This window comes from Bombus huntii, chromosome 7 (assembly GCF_024542735.1).
Source record: "Bombus huntii isolate Logan2020A chromosome 7, iyBomHunt1.1, whole genome shotgun sequence".
In the NCBI taxonomy this organism is placed as follows: domain Eukaryota; kingdom Metazoa; phylum Arthropoda; class Insecta; order Hymenoptera; family Apidae; genus Bombus; species Bombus huntii.
In genome coordinates, this window is record NC_066244.1 from 12,588,058 (window position 1) to 12,604,434 (window position 16,377).

The window sequence follows — 16,377 nt, forward strand, 5'->3', positions numbered from 1 at the left end:
ATTATCAATTTACAATTTATAGAGCGTATACTTTATTCGAAAGTGAAGTTTATTACTGCAAATATTAGTTGGCTATTTATAGCCTGTTTGAAAAGGTGATTTAATTTCGATTGATTTTCGATAAGTTTTTGTTGGTTTACTCAGGTTAATTAATCTCCAATAAAATAGAAATACCAATCCGGTAGTAAAATTGCTTTCTTGCTTATAACTTTTTTACTAATTAGCGATGCACGATTCCAGACCAGTAAATATTTTTCCATCGGGAGAAGTCTTACAATTAAATCTCGGTCTCGAATGGATTAAAATGAAATACATATTTGCAGCTTCAACATCTTCAATATCGAGGAGATTCAAACTTTACAAATAAAAGCGGCCTGTTCCCCTTTCCACGACAGACTCTCATACCATATCCGCTCTTATCCAGGCTTTTATTTGAAACCAGCAATGCGTTAATTTACAATTTAAATTTACCCGGACCATCCACTAAATCGTCAGCCCTTTATAAATATATAATAAACCCAGAACATGTGCCTGTGCCCCTGGTATCGACACTTGTGATGTTCGTACCGGAACCTTTGTACAATTTCAATTTGTCACGCGTGAATATCGATTCTTCCAAGGGTCCCAGCTTTGTGCGGCTAAATCCTTTAGAACGATTAAAATGATACTAATGATATGGTATTTTTTACAAAGATTTAACATATCCATAAAATAGGAAGTTTCGTGCTCTCCTATTTTATATTAATTATAAATTAATAAGTTTTATATGTGTTATTTATAGATCTAATAAATTTTTTATTGGTTTACAGCAGGTGCTCCGGGTATAAACAGACGACAAACGAACAAATAGAAATTCAAACTATTGTCGTTGTTTAACTCGCATGGGACTATAAGCTCGAATTGGACTTAAACGTTACGATCGTCGAGAATAATTACTATATATACCCTGTACGACGGGCAGAGAATCTTAAGTTATTAACGGCAATTCCTTTGTGCATGATTCAGGTTTATTAACAACCTGTAATGGATAATCATCGATGAACTCTTTTTGAATAAAGTTCACATTTATAAAGTAAACACAATAAAATACGACAGGACAATTGTAATCGATAAATAACATTTTATTAGGATATTATAAGAAGCTAAGATATCGAGTTCTAATTGTGAATATCAAGCGCTCGTCGTTCGAGGAGATTACCAATATTTTCTTCCTTAACAATATTAATTACGAAGTTTCGATACCGTTTATGACATTAAGATCTCTTGATAAAGTTGTATCGTTAAAATCTTACTGTTCCTAGGGAAAATATATAGTTAATATATATAGTTAAATATATATAGTTAAAACCGGAATATATATAGTTAAAACTTCCAGAGGAGCATCTCGCAGACAAATTATTGATTATTAGCGTCGATTGACTGTAATCGACATTTGGTGCGTGAAGTTGTATGTTTCGCGAACATGCGTTGATGCAGGGATTCTGTTGCAAATCATAAACTACGATACGTACTTCTCGCTACGATTCGGTGAATCGACGCCGCGAAGTAGTCGCTCCCCAGTTTCGGTTAAGATAACAGAGGTGGTTAAATGAATATGACACAGTAGAGTAAGTTATATTTCACCGTTTATTCCAACAACTTATAACGAAGGCAGTTACGCTGGTGCGTATGTACGAGATGAATGAGTGACTGATCTACGGGTGTGTATACCCGGTTAAAAAGATGTTGACCGTTCGAAGGATGTAAAATCAGTACTGTCTTGGGAGACGATGCTGTCTCGGAGGAAAGCTAAGGATGGGTGTGTCTAGCGCACGGGACCATCGGATTTGTTGGTGACGATTTTAGTTAGGAGAGTGAGGGAATAGGCTTCGTTGTTAATTGGTTAAACGAAGGGTCTTAACCGCCCTCGAGAGAAGGTGGTTAGTGGGAGGAAAGTTGCAGCGTACGTGAGAAAAACTAACTTTCCCTTGTCCAGCCGTGGTAGACAATAGTCTTTAGAAATTCTTCGGAAATAGACGTTTGTTTGGTTTGAAGGACCTTTACTAGGAAATCTATGAGATTTATGGAAGGTGTAGTATCGGAATATATTAATAATGGATTGAAAATACAGATATTAGTTAGACAGAGAAACGATGTTTGATTAACAGGAAAACTACATGCAACGCTCGTATTTACAACAAATAACTTGACAACTATTTGGTAACTCTCTCTCTCTCTCTCTCACTAGCAATTCTAACACTCGACAACACTCGCAACTCAATTCTAACGACTCTATGCTTCGACGTCTCGATCAACTCTGATTCTCGCAACACGCACACTTTTCGATTCGCCTTGGATAGCGAAACCGTCCTTCTTCTAACGTTGTCTACTGTTTCCTTCATACCTATGTAAGAACTACCAACTACTTAGTCACGTAGACACTCTTAAATGTAAACGAACCACAGAAACACGACGTACACGGTTTTTCTATTTTCAGCCGATCTCCAATCAAAGCTATTCTACGATATTACAAAGGTACTTTTTTTTTATTTATTTGTTGAAATTACAATCAATTCTCGCGTTGAGAATTTTCAGTAATTTTTCTGACGTGGCGCAGTGACATGGCTGTTTATTTACAATAAGTTAATACTTATTATAGATAGGTATAATTTATAAGTATTATAAGTAAGTGCATATGCTTAATTTGGATAACTAAATGAATCTAACGTTTAGGTCTAGCGGGTAGTGCCTCTTCAGCCTGCGAATCTGGTCCGTCGTATCGAGTAGTCCAGCGATTAGGGGGTTTCGGTGTTTGTTAACTCTTTTGCTATATCTGTCGCTATATTTTGCTATTTCCTCTTTGACTGTAGGTATCTTGAGGTCGCGATGGATGGTTTCGTTGGTAACATACCAAGGTGCGTCTATTAAGGCTCTTAGCGTTTTCGATTGGAATCGTTGTAGTATTTCGATGTTGGAGTTACTTGGACAGCAACAGCTGGTGATACTGTCATACACCTCCATTTATAAACTTTCGAAAATCGATGTGACCTTCAAACTTTAGTGTATTCTGTTTCACAGCACAAAATGTTTCCGAAACGTACGTTTATTGTTACAATAAACTTGACTAGTGGCTCTGAAATACTATCCTTGAAAAAACAATGGGGAAATTGGAGCAAAAAAAAGAAGGAAATAAACAAAGACCTTGTTGGTTCGTAAAAATAAAATATGCTGCAGGAAAAACTTTTTCCAACGGATTGAGATGCGACAAGCTTTAAAAGCTATGACGCGAATCGAGCGTTTGTCTACAAGAGCACATTTTCGGTGGATATATATGTCGGAATGACATTGGGGATAGGGTTGTCGGTGTTTGAGGAGTCTTCATTGAAGGTAGCCATCGTTGCGGTGTAACGAAGATACGATTTATTGACACAGGTATGTGAGGTGGTATGGTGATAGGTGCGTAAGGAACTACTCTTGGTGTTTTTAACGAACAATAGTTTAATTAGAACTAATCAACAATCAGAGTTAACAATTAACAATTAACAATTACACTTAACAGACAACTGGTAACAACTAACAAATAACGATAAACACCGAGAGATCATTCGACGCATTGCTATACAAATAGTACCGAGGAGTTACACATTTAATGGCGTAAGGCAGACTGTCTGCCCTTTTGTTTCGGATCGCGCAGATTCTTCCCTTCGTAGCCCAACGATATCCCCCACTAGCGTGCATTCATTAGATGTGCCGCCAGTGCTGACACGTGTATGCTCTTCCGAGAATTCGGCGGAAAGAGTGTAAAGATATCGATGGTACATTGGGCACGTCGGTGTTGCGCTTTGGCGGCGTCGCGCTTTGCATCCGGAGCCGTTGAAAAGTTCCGTGGACCGTGCCGCCACATATGAATAACACAGGTTTGACAATCTACCACGGCGGTGAGACGTCCGCGACACTAGTGACAGTGGTCTCCGGTTCAATAACGAAACCGCGGCCAACGGGATGACAGATGGGCGTTCTCGCTGAATCTAAGTCTGACTCGTAAAAATAATTGCTGAGCGTAAAGACGTTACTCTTTGGTCGACGGGAGCGCGTAAAAGAATGCCCGTCCCGTCCCGATGATGCCACAGAGGAAAACTATAATGGGGTGTGTCTAAGGACACGAGATCATCTCGGTGACAAATAACAGGAATTACGTGCTGGATGCTAGAGGACCTCTATTTGCGCGTTCAATTGCTCGCGTTAGAATTTCATGGTTCGTACATCCTATACATCCAATAAATTTTGGAATATTATATATTGAGGAGCTACATTGAAGATTATTGTAACGTAAAATTGACACTTGGATTGTAAGAGAAAAGAAGGCTGAGTCGTAACCCAACTATTAATTTTCTTTTATCGAACTTTATTATAAATTTAGCACTTACAAGAACAGAATGACACTGAACCGGAGAGAAAGGGGCTGCACAAGAACAGAAACTAGAACAAGAACTGCCCGAGCTGGCTGAAGTCTCGGCTTATATGCCTTTTGGTTTGAGGATGCTGAGGGGCTTGGTGTAGGTTATGATGTGGAAAAGTGTTCGAACGTCGGAGCTCGATGTCTTATCTCTGTTGTAGGTTGAGATGCGATTGATGTCACATTATCATGGTTATGTGATTGGAATAAAAGGACCTGAATTTTGTGTAAGATAGAATATCGTGGTTTATACGATCTTAACATTGTTCCTTTGAGTGATTATGGAATGGTAACTATTAAGTTAGACAACGACACAGGCATTTCCTCTGACGTAAAAAATCTGATAATGGTAAATCATAACTTAGAATATTCTGATTAGTTGCGTCCTAAGATATTTGCTCGATTCCGGGAACGTGGCAACGAAGGGAATTCCATTCGTAGGAAAATACGGAGCATCCGTGGCTAGAATATGGCAAAGAAGAGATTGATTCCCGAAAAAAGAGTAACGATGTGTCAGTCTCTCTCTCGAGTGCGTATATATTATATACAGAGAGGTACGACATACTGTTAACGTATGATAGCGCGAGCGTGAAGTATCACTGTTGGAGCATTGCGAAATTTTCGTAAAAATGAGCATCGTTGAGTGGCATCTCTTAGTTAACCATCAAGCGTACAAGTAGAAGATTCTTAAGATTTACGTGATTGATTTCTGATAATTCGGTGCCTACAAATCAATGACTTTTAAGATGAATTATAGTTGCACACGCAAACACGAGCAGTTTTCACCGCAAAGGTTACTTTTATGTAATGTTGTACGCGCGAAAGTATTCATTTCTGTTACCACGCTATTGCTGTTTTGTAAATTTTAGTAGCACAACTATCGGTAATGTGCGATAAAACATGCCATATAATAGATAATTGTAAGTGAAATGACAAGGCGATGGTATAAATAGGTACTTCGACGAAAGTTGGTACAAGTATATCTACGATTCTCAGGAGTAAGTAGTGAGGTAAGTAGGAACGAAATATACAATAAGAATTGAATTTATATAGAGTATTTTGTTATAAATCTTCCTATGTACCTATAGAAACGTGTTTAATATTTTCGAGTATCCAGATTTTTCTATTAAAAGTTATCTGAAATTAATGATTTTCCTGATTTGTACCTTTCTCCTAAGTTTCTTGTAGTCGTCTTACTAACTCAACAGAAATCAACGTTAATTTTACAAAAAGAGCTATGGAGCTTTTTAGCGATTTGCACAAATGAAAATTTTGAAGCTTGTCACTGCGACGAGTTTGATCGTTCTAGTGTTATACTAAACAATCTTCAAACATGAAATTACACAGAAACGTATGTCGATGATATTTGTCATTCCTACGATCTATTTCACATGATCGTGCTTCCTGTCTAATGCAAATTCAATTTATAATACGAACTCGGTTTCCTTTATTGTTGTCAGTCTTTCTAAATCGCCACAGTTTTTCGCTCTTTGTTGCAAAACGTTGAATCATAGTGTGAACCAAGTTTCTTTTATTAGATTCATTCATCGTTATCAGTCCTGCGTCTTTTCAATTCGTCACTTTTTTATTTCAGAAAAATGATGGATCGCAAAGTGTTGTTTGCATGTTTGGTGTTAATTACTCTCCTGCATCCATTAGTTCACATGGTGTCTGGCGAAGGTTTGCACTTTAAGTTGTCTTTTTCCATGCACTTCAGATTCTAATACGACCTCGTCACGGAACCTTCGAGCTATTTCGAAATTTTACGCGTTTGTTAATTAGCACCGAAAAGAAAGAAGCTACGCAATACCACATAAAATACAAACGATTTTTATAATTTTTTATTTTCGAGATGGCGACGAAGTTAGTGGCAAAACTGAACTTGATTATTCACGTCTACTTCCCCGGTTTAGTTTCCAGAAAAAGATTCGTTAACTTCGCGAATATTCCAACGACCCGTTTTACGTACAAAATGAACGTGATAAACATTGCATCACGTCAATGAAAACTATTGGCGTAATGCCTAAGATAAAGGTGCAAAGATATTCTCGGAATTTCCAATGACAACTTTATAGATTTCTAGTTTAATGTCAGTACTGCACTTGAATCACTTTTACCTAACTGTGTTACATACTGTCGCTGAGAATTTTCCTAATTGCATAAAATGATTCACTAAAAATTGTCCTGAATTCCTAAGAATTTATTTACCGCAAAACTGAGAAAGTGTTTATTTAAAAAATGAGGTTGAAGGTAGTCCTTTCCTTTCAAGTATGGCTAACACAATATCTAATCAATTAAAACTTTATATTTTCACGTCGAAAGTTGTCTGTTGGGCAATCCGGTAGACTTGATCGGCTTTTTATTTCGAAAGTTGAGTAATCGATGTCGCGTTCTTACGTATCTTCGAACTGTATAAATGTATATACAATAAATAACAATTTTAAAATTGTTTGATCTAGAATGTACAACACCGAACAATCAAACAGGCAACTGTCTCAACATTAAAACATGTAACCCTCTGCAAAAAATACTGCAGACACAGGGTCATACAGCTACCGATTTTTTGAGGCAATCACTATGCAGATATGAGGGCCATGATCCGATCATTTGTTGTCCAAACGATCCAAACAAGGAGAAGAGAGGGATTTTAATAGAAACTGTGTATAAGTACGTGACCTTGCGTCCACCATATTGTGGTTTCAGCAACGGCGAGCATCCCAGGGTGGTTGGTGGTAAACCAGCTAAGCTTGGTACGTTTTATCTGTTCCTTTCCGATTAATAATAAGCGATTTACTGCGAAGAATGAACTTTAAAGGTACTTACGCGAGAGAAAATGATGTATGTTCACAACTATGTCTATTGCGTTTTAGGTGCTTGGCCGTGGATCGCTGCATTAGCTTTTCGTAATCCCCAAAACCCAGATATACTGAACCAGAATGGAAATGCGGAGGTTCCCTGATATCGGCTAGGCATGTTTTGACCGCAGCACATTGTGCAATACGCAGTGACTTGTACGTGGTTCGTATCGGAGACTTAAACCTAAACGAGAATGACGACGGAGCGCATCCTATTCAAATGGGATTCGAATCTAAACTAATACACCCTGATTATACTCCCAATATACACAATCATGATATTGCCATTCTTAGATTGGTGGAGGAGGTGCCATTTTCGAGTAAGTCCTCAAATATTGTTGAGTATATGCTATTGAGTATTAATGGAGAATCGTTTCCTAAAATTTCTTACCGTACACACATATTGTATCATAAAACATGTACTATTCTTTCTTATACTTTTCGTCATTCATTTCCTTCACTTTCATTTGTTTTCTTATTTTTCAGAGTACATACATCCCATTTGTCTCCCCATTGAGGAGTCCCTACGAAATAAAAACTTCGTGGGCTATAACCCCCTTGTTGCTGGATGGAGAGCATTAAGATATAGTAAGTGATAACAATTTTACAATAAAATTAAACAGTTCCAGTCTTAAATGTCTTTCTCATTTTCTTCGTAGGAGGATCACGAAGTGATGTATTAATGGAAGTATAAGTGCCAGTGGTTAGCAACGCCGAATGTAAGACAGCTTATTCCAAATTTCCTAATGCACCTATCACTGATGGTGTAATATGCGCCGGGTATGCTCAGGGTGGAAAGGATGCTTGTACGGTAATTAAGTAACAGATTAACAACAAATTATACGGTGTCTGAAGACGCATTAATTCGAATCAACATCAAATCGACGTCTTAAACTTTAAAAATAATGGATAAACACAATTTAATAGTTTAGTTTAATATTTAATAGTTATTTAATAGTTAAATAGTTATGGTATTTAATCTAATTTCCTTCTAATCTTAGTTATAGCATAATTATTTCAATATAATTCGATTGATATATTTCAGTATCTTTGATTAAAAATTTAACGATCGTTTAAGGGTGACAGCGACGGACCACTGATGATACGACAGCAATTAACCTTCTATCTAATAGGTGCTGTGTCTTATGGTCATGCGTGTGCTGTAGCTGGATATCCTGGTGTTTACACTAGGATCACTTCGTACCTCGACAACTTCATTCTCCCAGCGTTGCAATAATACGATTATTACTGTTCCATAAATGTCATTTTTCGTGTACGAAAGGTAAAGTTGGATTTTCTTATTGTGGAGATAAGAGACAGCTCAAATTTATATTGTTTTTTACGTCAAGAATTATAGTCTTAAAATGCATGAAATGTAACATCGAAACTACACTAATTTTTTACGTACGTTATACTTGTACCACTTAGATACGTAAAGATTATAAACGACCATTAAATAAATTTCCATTAATCATATTTATACTAATTTTGATAATAATAAACCAACTCTCTGAAGGTTTCTATAAATTTTCTTTCTGATGTATCAAGAGCCTGATTAAATATTCCATTTAAAACGTATACTTCTTGTATGTAAATACAAAATTTTCCGGCTAATCTAAAACGCTTCATAAGATAGAGAGCTTCTAGAGGTTGGGACACAGAAAGTTCATAAAATACAAGATAAATCTCGAGTCTTCAAAAACTATTTTTTATTCGCTAAAAATGTCCTGTATGCACATGCAATCACGTGCAACATCGAAACTTCGCTTATTTTTTATCACTTTCCAATTCAATACACTGTTTCTGCATTTTTGACTATATGTGTAATATCAAAAAAAGGGGGGGTATACGCTTGGTCTATCATATATTTAAGTTTGAGTTTTCTCGGGATAGTATAAGTTGTAAATTTAAGATATAGACTAAGAATCGTAAGAGTGCTGGGGAAGAGAGAAAGAGAGAGAGAGAGAGAGAGAGAGAGAGTGTGTGTGTGTAAGTAAGAGGGTATGCCTTGGTGATGTCAAAGCCAAATGAGTAATGGAGTGTTGAGGCTCAGTATTTTTTGACCTGGGAAGATAGACGTTGTAAGCCGAGTGTTAGACGTAGGAAAATATTTTTTTTTTATTATTATTTATTAAAATTACAATGAATTCTCGCGTTGAGAATTTTCAGTAATTTTTCTTGCGTGGCGCAGTAACATGGCTAATTATTTATAATAAGTTAATACTTGTTATAGATAAGTATAATTTGTAGTCAGTTTTTGGGTATTGCTTGTTAAAATAAAACTAAACTTCACTTCAAATAGAACATCCTTTCTTGTCCTTACTCTAGACTATTTAGATACTACATATGTATAGCGGTCCTTAGGCTAGCTGGAAATATTCGGTACGAATGTATCGACATTTGGCAATCATCTTGTCCGCAGGTATAGGGTCTTTGTGTCGTGCGTCACGCGACGTAAACTGTTGGGAAGTTTACTGTCAAGTGCCGCCACAGTACCCCCTTACCAGTGATAACGTTTTATACATTTTTTGATAGATCTTACGTGCTACTTATTTAAAACCTGCCTGGAAATAATCAGGAAAGCGAATTCTCCTGCCCGAGCGCGTGGTATACCGACTTCTTGAGTCGTCTTCGCGTTGCTGTGCCCGCTCGGTGTTTTGCGTAGTTGTGGTTTTAACCGGTATAAACATGTCGTGGGTTCCTGCGCTAGTTTTTAATTGTTGTTGTTCGATGTCGTCAGATACAGTAAAAGCGGGTTTCAACCGATCTAGGGAGACTATTACATTTTTATTATTTATTTTGATGGTAAAAGTCTTTTTTCCACGCTGTATAACCTGGTAAGGTCCGTCGTACGGTGGTTGTAAAGGACCTCCGCTCGCGTCGTGGCGTACATTTGTATTTACATATGGTGCTGTTTCGAGCTCGCGGAACACGAAGGTTTTCTTCTCGCCGTGTCGCGTAATCGGGTGAGGCCTGATTTTCTCTATTTGCTCTTTTAAACGGTTCGCGAATTCCGTATTGGCCTGTTGCATCGTTGGTGCGAAGAACTCAGTCGGTAATCGTATGCCGGTACCGTAAACCATTTCGGCTGCCGTCGCGTTCAGGTCCTCCTTGAAAGCGGTTCTTATGCCTAATAAAACAATTGGTAGGATTTCTACCCAATTGCTCGTATTGTGACATTTTATTGCTGCCTTTAGTTGTCGGTGTAGGCGTTCTACGATCCCGTTGGACGCGGGGTGATAGGCTGTTGTGCGTAAATGCTTGATGCCAAGCAACCGGCACAGTTCATTGAGGAGGTTTGATTCGAACTGGCGTCCTTGATCGGTCGTTATTTTTAAAGGTACGCCGAACCGAGCTATCCATGTGGAGAGGAGGGCTGAAGCGACGGTTGTTGCCTCCATGTCGGCGATGGGAATGGCTTCGGGCGAACGCGAAAAGCGGTCAATACACGTTGGACAATATCGGTAGCCCTGTGAAAATGGCATCGCGATAATGTCTATGTGTACGTGTTCGAAACGGCCTGCTAATTCTCCGAATGTTCCGACGGGCGAGGATACGTGCCTGGTGACTTTGCATCGTTAACACGGGATACATTGTCGTGCCCAAGTCCGGCAATCTTTATTTATGGATGGCCAAATGAAACGCGACGTCACCAGTTTTTGCGTTGCGCGTATCCCTGGATGGGAAAGTCGGTGGAGCGAATTAAATACATCGCGTCGCAAGGATTTCGGCACGTACGGCCTTACAATGTTGTTTGATACGTCGCAATATATTTCCGCGTCGTGTTCAGGAAAGCGTATCTTCTTTAATCGTAACGCGGTTGTGTTGGAATTTACGATGTCGCGGAGTTCGTTGTCGTTTTCTTGCGCGACGGCGAGAGTTTGGTGATCCACCGACTTCCCTATCGCGTCGATGCGTGACAGAGCGTCGGCTGCGTTGTTGTCTAGGCCCTTTATGTTTCGAATGTCGGTGGTGAATTGTCCTATATAGTCTAAATGTCGGAATTGTCGCGGCGAACATTTTTCTAATTTTTGTTTGAACGCGAAGGTGAGAGGTTTATATATATATATATAGGTCGGTATATATTGTAAAGTTTCTGCCTTCTAAGGCGTGTCGAAAATGTTTGACTGCGGTGTATATTGCGAGTAGTTCGCGATCATACGCGCTATATTTTTACTGAGCGGGGGTCAAAGATTTCGTTGCGAATCCTAGCGGTTGTAATTCGTTATTCGCGCGTTGTTGTAATACTGCCCCTATTGCGTAGTCGGACGCGTCTACCGTGAGACTGATCAGGTAGGAGATCTGCGAGTTCTTGTCCGTTACGAATATGCGGCGAGATGTCAAACCGTCGTCGTTTGCCGCTTTTACGGACGGCTGGTCCCGTTTCTCGAATTCCGCGAGTAAGGGAGTGTGGACTTTCTCCCGCTTTTTCGGAACTGTGCGTGATAGTAACGCAGTCCGTCTTGCCGCGGCGGATCGCGAGAGCGCGAACGGCGGCGGAATTGTGTACGCGAGCGTGATTGCGCTCGTGCCCTGCGGTGTTCATTGTTTCTTTGTTCGGCTACTAGCGCTCGTATCTCGCTCACAAAGGCGTCGATTCGCGCTAACAGCTCGGTGACCGAGTTGACGACGGCTGCCATAGCGTCGCCTAATCCGCTGTTCTGGAAAGGTGGGTGGGTTATAGTAGGTAGTCGGCCTGCGCTGGCCGCGACGATCTGCCCTGATTCAGAGGTGGCTTCGTAAATGATATCGGCTATTTGTATGAGGGTTTCCGGGTCTTTGTTCTGTACAGAGGCTAGGCAGCTCCGTACGCGCGACGGAAGTCGACTTTTCCAGACGATGAGGATGACATCGTCTGTTAACGAATTGGCGGCTAGGCTTCTTAGAACACGGTAAAACTGAGAGGGCTTCCTGTCCCCCATTTGTTCGTTTTCGATTACATGTCGGAGTCTCTTGGCGCCCGACTCTCCCAATCTCTTCATCAGCTCCTTTTTGACGTACGTGTAACGCCCGGTCGCCGGTGAGGCGTCCAATACGTCTCGAATTAATCTCATGTGCGACCTGTCGAGATTCGCAACGACGGCCTGGTATTTTACTTGGTCACTCGTGATCCGGAAAGTTTTGAACTGCAATTCCAACATCTTGAACCACAAGTCAACATCGTCAGGCCAGAACGGTGGCACGTGGAAAGGAGCGTTTATCGAGCGTTTATCCTTGTCCCCGCCGGCCGTCGTACGTTTGGAATGGGCGTTAGTGGTCATTTCGAACTGATTTAGATTCACGGTGTTACGTTTCACGAGTACTATCACGGTCACCTCTTTTACTGATAACCACGTCGGGGTCACCACTTTGAGGGGATATGTCGTGATAGGATCGGAAGGAAAACTCAGATTTATTGAACGATAAATGTTTATTCACTATAATGTCAATGAGTACACTTGATACAGGATTCGCGATTGTATTCGGTTCGCGAATGCGCGGCTATAAGATAGAGCTTTGATAGCTACGATTCGAGATACGCTGCGAGTGCGGACAATGATTGCACGAGATGTCGAGAGCTTAGATAATTATTCGGCTCGAACCGTGTAAGTATAACGATCGTGATATGTCGACTCGCGGTAATAGACTGACTTCTTGTCGCGATGCTGCTGCGGAGGAAGACTCGTTGGGATGTGTCTAGGGATGCGAAGGCATCGGATTCGTTGAGAAAAACTTTGGTTCGGAAAGTGAGGGAAATGTACGTTAATGTTTATTGGCTAATTCGTGTTGGTCGTTGGAAAAGAATGCTAGGTGGGAGAAGGGGGGCTCGAACCGTGTAAGTATAACGATCGTGATATGTCGACTCGCGGTAGTAGACTGACTTTTTGTCGCGATGCTGCTGCGGAGGAAGACTCGTTGGGATGTGTCTAGGGATGCGAAGGCATCGGATTCGTTGAGAAAAGCTTTGGTTCGGAAAGTGAGGGAAATGTACGTTAATGTTTATTGGCTAATTCGTGTTGGTCGTTGGAAAAGAATGCTAGGTGGGAGAAGGGGGGCTCGAACCGTGTAAGTATAACGATCGTGATATGTCGACTCGCGGCAATAGACTGACTTTTTGTCGCGATGCTGCTGCGGAGGAAGACTCGTTGGGATGTGTCTAGGGATGCGAAGGCACCGGATTCGTTGAGAAAAGCTTTGCTTCGGAAAGTGAGGGAAATGTACGTTAATGTTTATTGGCTAATTCGTGTTGGTCGTTGGAAAAGGATGCTAGCTGTCCTTGGGAGGGTGTTGCCAGCGGGCAGCATCCTACGAGAGAGATAGCAGATTTCTCGTGCGTCCCCGTGGTAGGTGGTCGACTTCGAAACTGATAAACAAAGACTGTTTGTCTCTTTGGAGGACCTTAGCTAAAATAAATACTAAGATTTATAGCGGTCCTTAGGCTAGCTGGAAATATTCGGTACGAATGTATCGACATCTGGCAATTATCTTGTCCGCAGGTATAGGGTCTTTGTGTCGTGCGTCACGCGACGTAAACTGTTGGGAAGTTTACTGTCAAGTGCCGCCACAGTATCAAGAGAATAATTAAATATTCCACTTAGATCGTATACTTCTTGTATGTACATACAAAATTTTCCGGCTAATCTAAAACACTTCATAAGATAGAGAGCTTCTGGAAATTCGGACACAGAGAGTGCATAAAATACAAGATAAGTCTCGTGTCTTTCAAAATTATTTTTTATTCGCTAAAAACGTCCTGTGTACTCATGCAATCACATGCAACCTCGAAACTTCACTTATTTTTTATCACTTTCCAATTCAATACACTGTTTCTGCATTTTTGACTATATGTAAGAGAAATTTCCATTCAGCCAAAGGTATACTTACAGATTACAGATTCCTATACGACTCTCAGTAAAAATTTATCCGCACTCCAGATAGTTAAAACTTCTGTCGACCATATTCACCCATCTGCACTCTTCGTATGACGTCAATATCTGTTCAGTGCTGCTGCGTAGGTTTCATTGTGTTACGTCAATTCGTTTGTGACCGTTGCGCGAGTAATGGCGCTTTGCAATGGTGATTTGCAGGAAAACAGTGCAGGATGCTGTGATTCGTTTCTTGTGGTCGGAGGCTATGTTTGATGCCTATATTTATCAAAGATTTAATGCACATTATGGAGAAAGTGTTTTGTCACGAAGTGTGTTTGAATGGGCACAAAAGTTCAAAGAAGATCGCACAAGTGTTATGAAAAAACAGCTGGTCGCCCGTCCACATCCACGATGACAACATTGAACGTGCTCATGAACTTATGCTCTATGGAATAGACGAGTGATACTGGATAATGTGGCAAATCATTTGCAAATCAGCCACGGCTCTGCTTATGCAATAATGCACGACAGATTTGGGGTTTAAAAAGTTTGTGCGAGATGGATGCCGAAAAAGCTGATGAAAAGGTGAAGACGACGATGCATTCGTGGTTCGCAGCTCAGCCCAAAACATTTTTTAATGAGAAAATACGAAGGTCCTTCAGCAAATGGACAAAGTGTATACAGAAATTGAGTGATTAAATAAAGTGATACATCAAAAAATGATGTATGTCTTTTTTGACAATTGCTTAAAATAAATTCTACACCGACAGAGCGGGTAACTTTTTACTCACCCTCGTAAGACACTTACATTTCCAATCTATTATGATGAATAAAAGAGCTTATACTATTAAATCTAATTGTATTTTGTTGCATGAGAGTACACGTGTATGTGATGTACATTACCTTTATATCCCCTTGAACGCTTCAATATTGCGCATATATACTATATTTTGTACAGCTTCTATAAAATTTTGTATGTTTGTTTTGGCTGTTAATCTAGAGGCTGGAGTACAAAGAAGTGGCACAATGATGTGGGCTGATGACATTTATAATTATCAAGGAATCACCCCTACATTCGCTCAGGTATATATCGTTGACTATAATGTATTTAACATATATGATTGTTAGAATATTAATAATTAATTTTTAATTCTATCAGAATTTTAATGAAACTGTCCCTTGGGAAGGAAGAACTGATACCTTGATATCACGGTTTGTACATCCTATATATACAACAAATTTTAGAACATTATATAACGAAGAACCAGATCATCGTGGCCATGTGATGTGAATAAAAGGACTTGAATTTGATGATATTTTTATAATGTTAGATAACATAACTAAGTATCTTCACAGTAAGATAGGATGACATGGTTTACATGATCTTAATGTTGTTCACTTGAGTGATGATATTATAAGGAAAAGTGTAATATCACAGGTAGGATGATTCATAATTTAGAACTACTAACTCATGTATGTATTAAAAATTAAAGAAATATATTAAATTTTATAGGATATTTATGTTTAGTAACCAGTAATCTAGAGATTGGAAAGATTATCATTTCTCCTTTGTGGTAGTTTACATATAACATAATGCAACTAACATGTCACGATTAATGCAAAATAAATAAATTACTAATATAGACATTTTTTTAGTAATTTGTATAATCGTGAAACGAATTGGACTTTTTAAAGGCAAATATTAAAGGAAACATGGAATTGATGCCAATCTATCACAAATATTATTTATACTACTTATTTGCGCAGTTTGAAGCGAATCAAATTGATGAAGGTTTCTTTGTTACATGTTAATTTACATTTTAAAAGACATAACAGGCACGCTAATTAGTTTGCTTAAGATACTTTCGAGATACCAAGTTAGACGCGTTTCCATGAAATCATATCAATTTTACCATGATATTTTTCTATCAAGCATGCAATTATAACCGTATCGTCGATTAGTGCATACAATTATCCATGTACATTCGTCTTTCCGAGTACCGCGCTTCAATATTGCTAATTTCAAATTCATACATTAATCTTCGTAAATGCTTGAAAATGCTATATAACTGTATCAGCTTCTGTTAAAAACATTTTATAGTAAAATCTCTATAAATTTGTAATATTTTTTAGACAATTTGAATTCATTATATTATACATCATACATTCTAGTCATTTCTAATTAAGTTACTTTTGCGATGTTTAATTACATTTTATGTATATTCTTATAACTCTCTCT

The 16,377-nt window shown here is 39.1% G+C and overlaps 1 protein-coding gene and 2 pseudogenes across 7 annotated transcripts in view; all 3 read left to right on the forward strand.

Moving 5' to 3' along the window:
* LOC126867330 (venom serine protease Bi-VSP-like) overlaps positions 1-8,824 on the forward strand; it is a 66,535-nt pseudogene extending 57,711 nt beyond the window's left edge.
* Positions 1-16,377, forward strand: part of LOC126867333 (venom protease-like) — a 138,718-nt gene that overhangs the window by 30,490 nt on the left and 91,851 nt on the right. The window lies entirely within an intron of this gene.
* LOC126867366 (venom serine protease Bi-VSP-like) overlaps positions 13,824-16,377 on the forward strand; it is a 45,333-nt pseudogene continuing 42,779 nt past the window's right edge.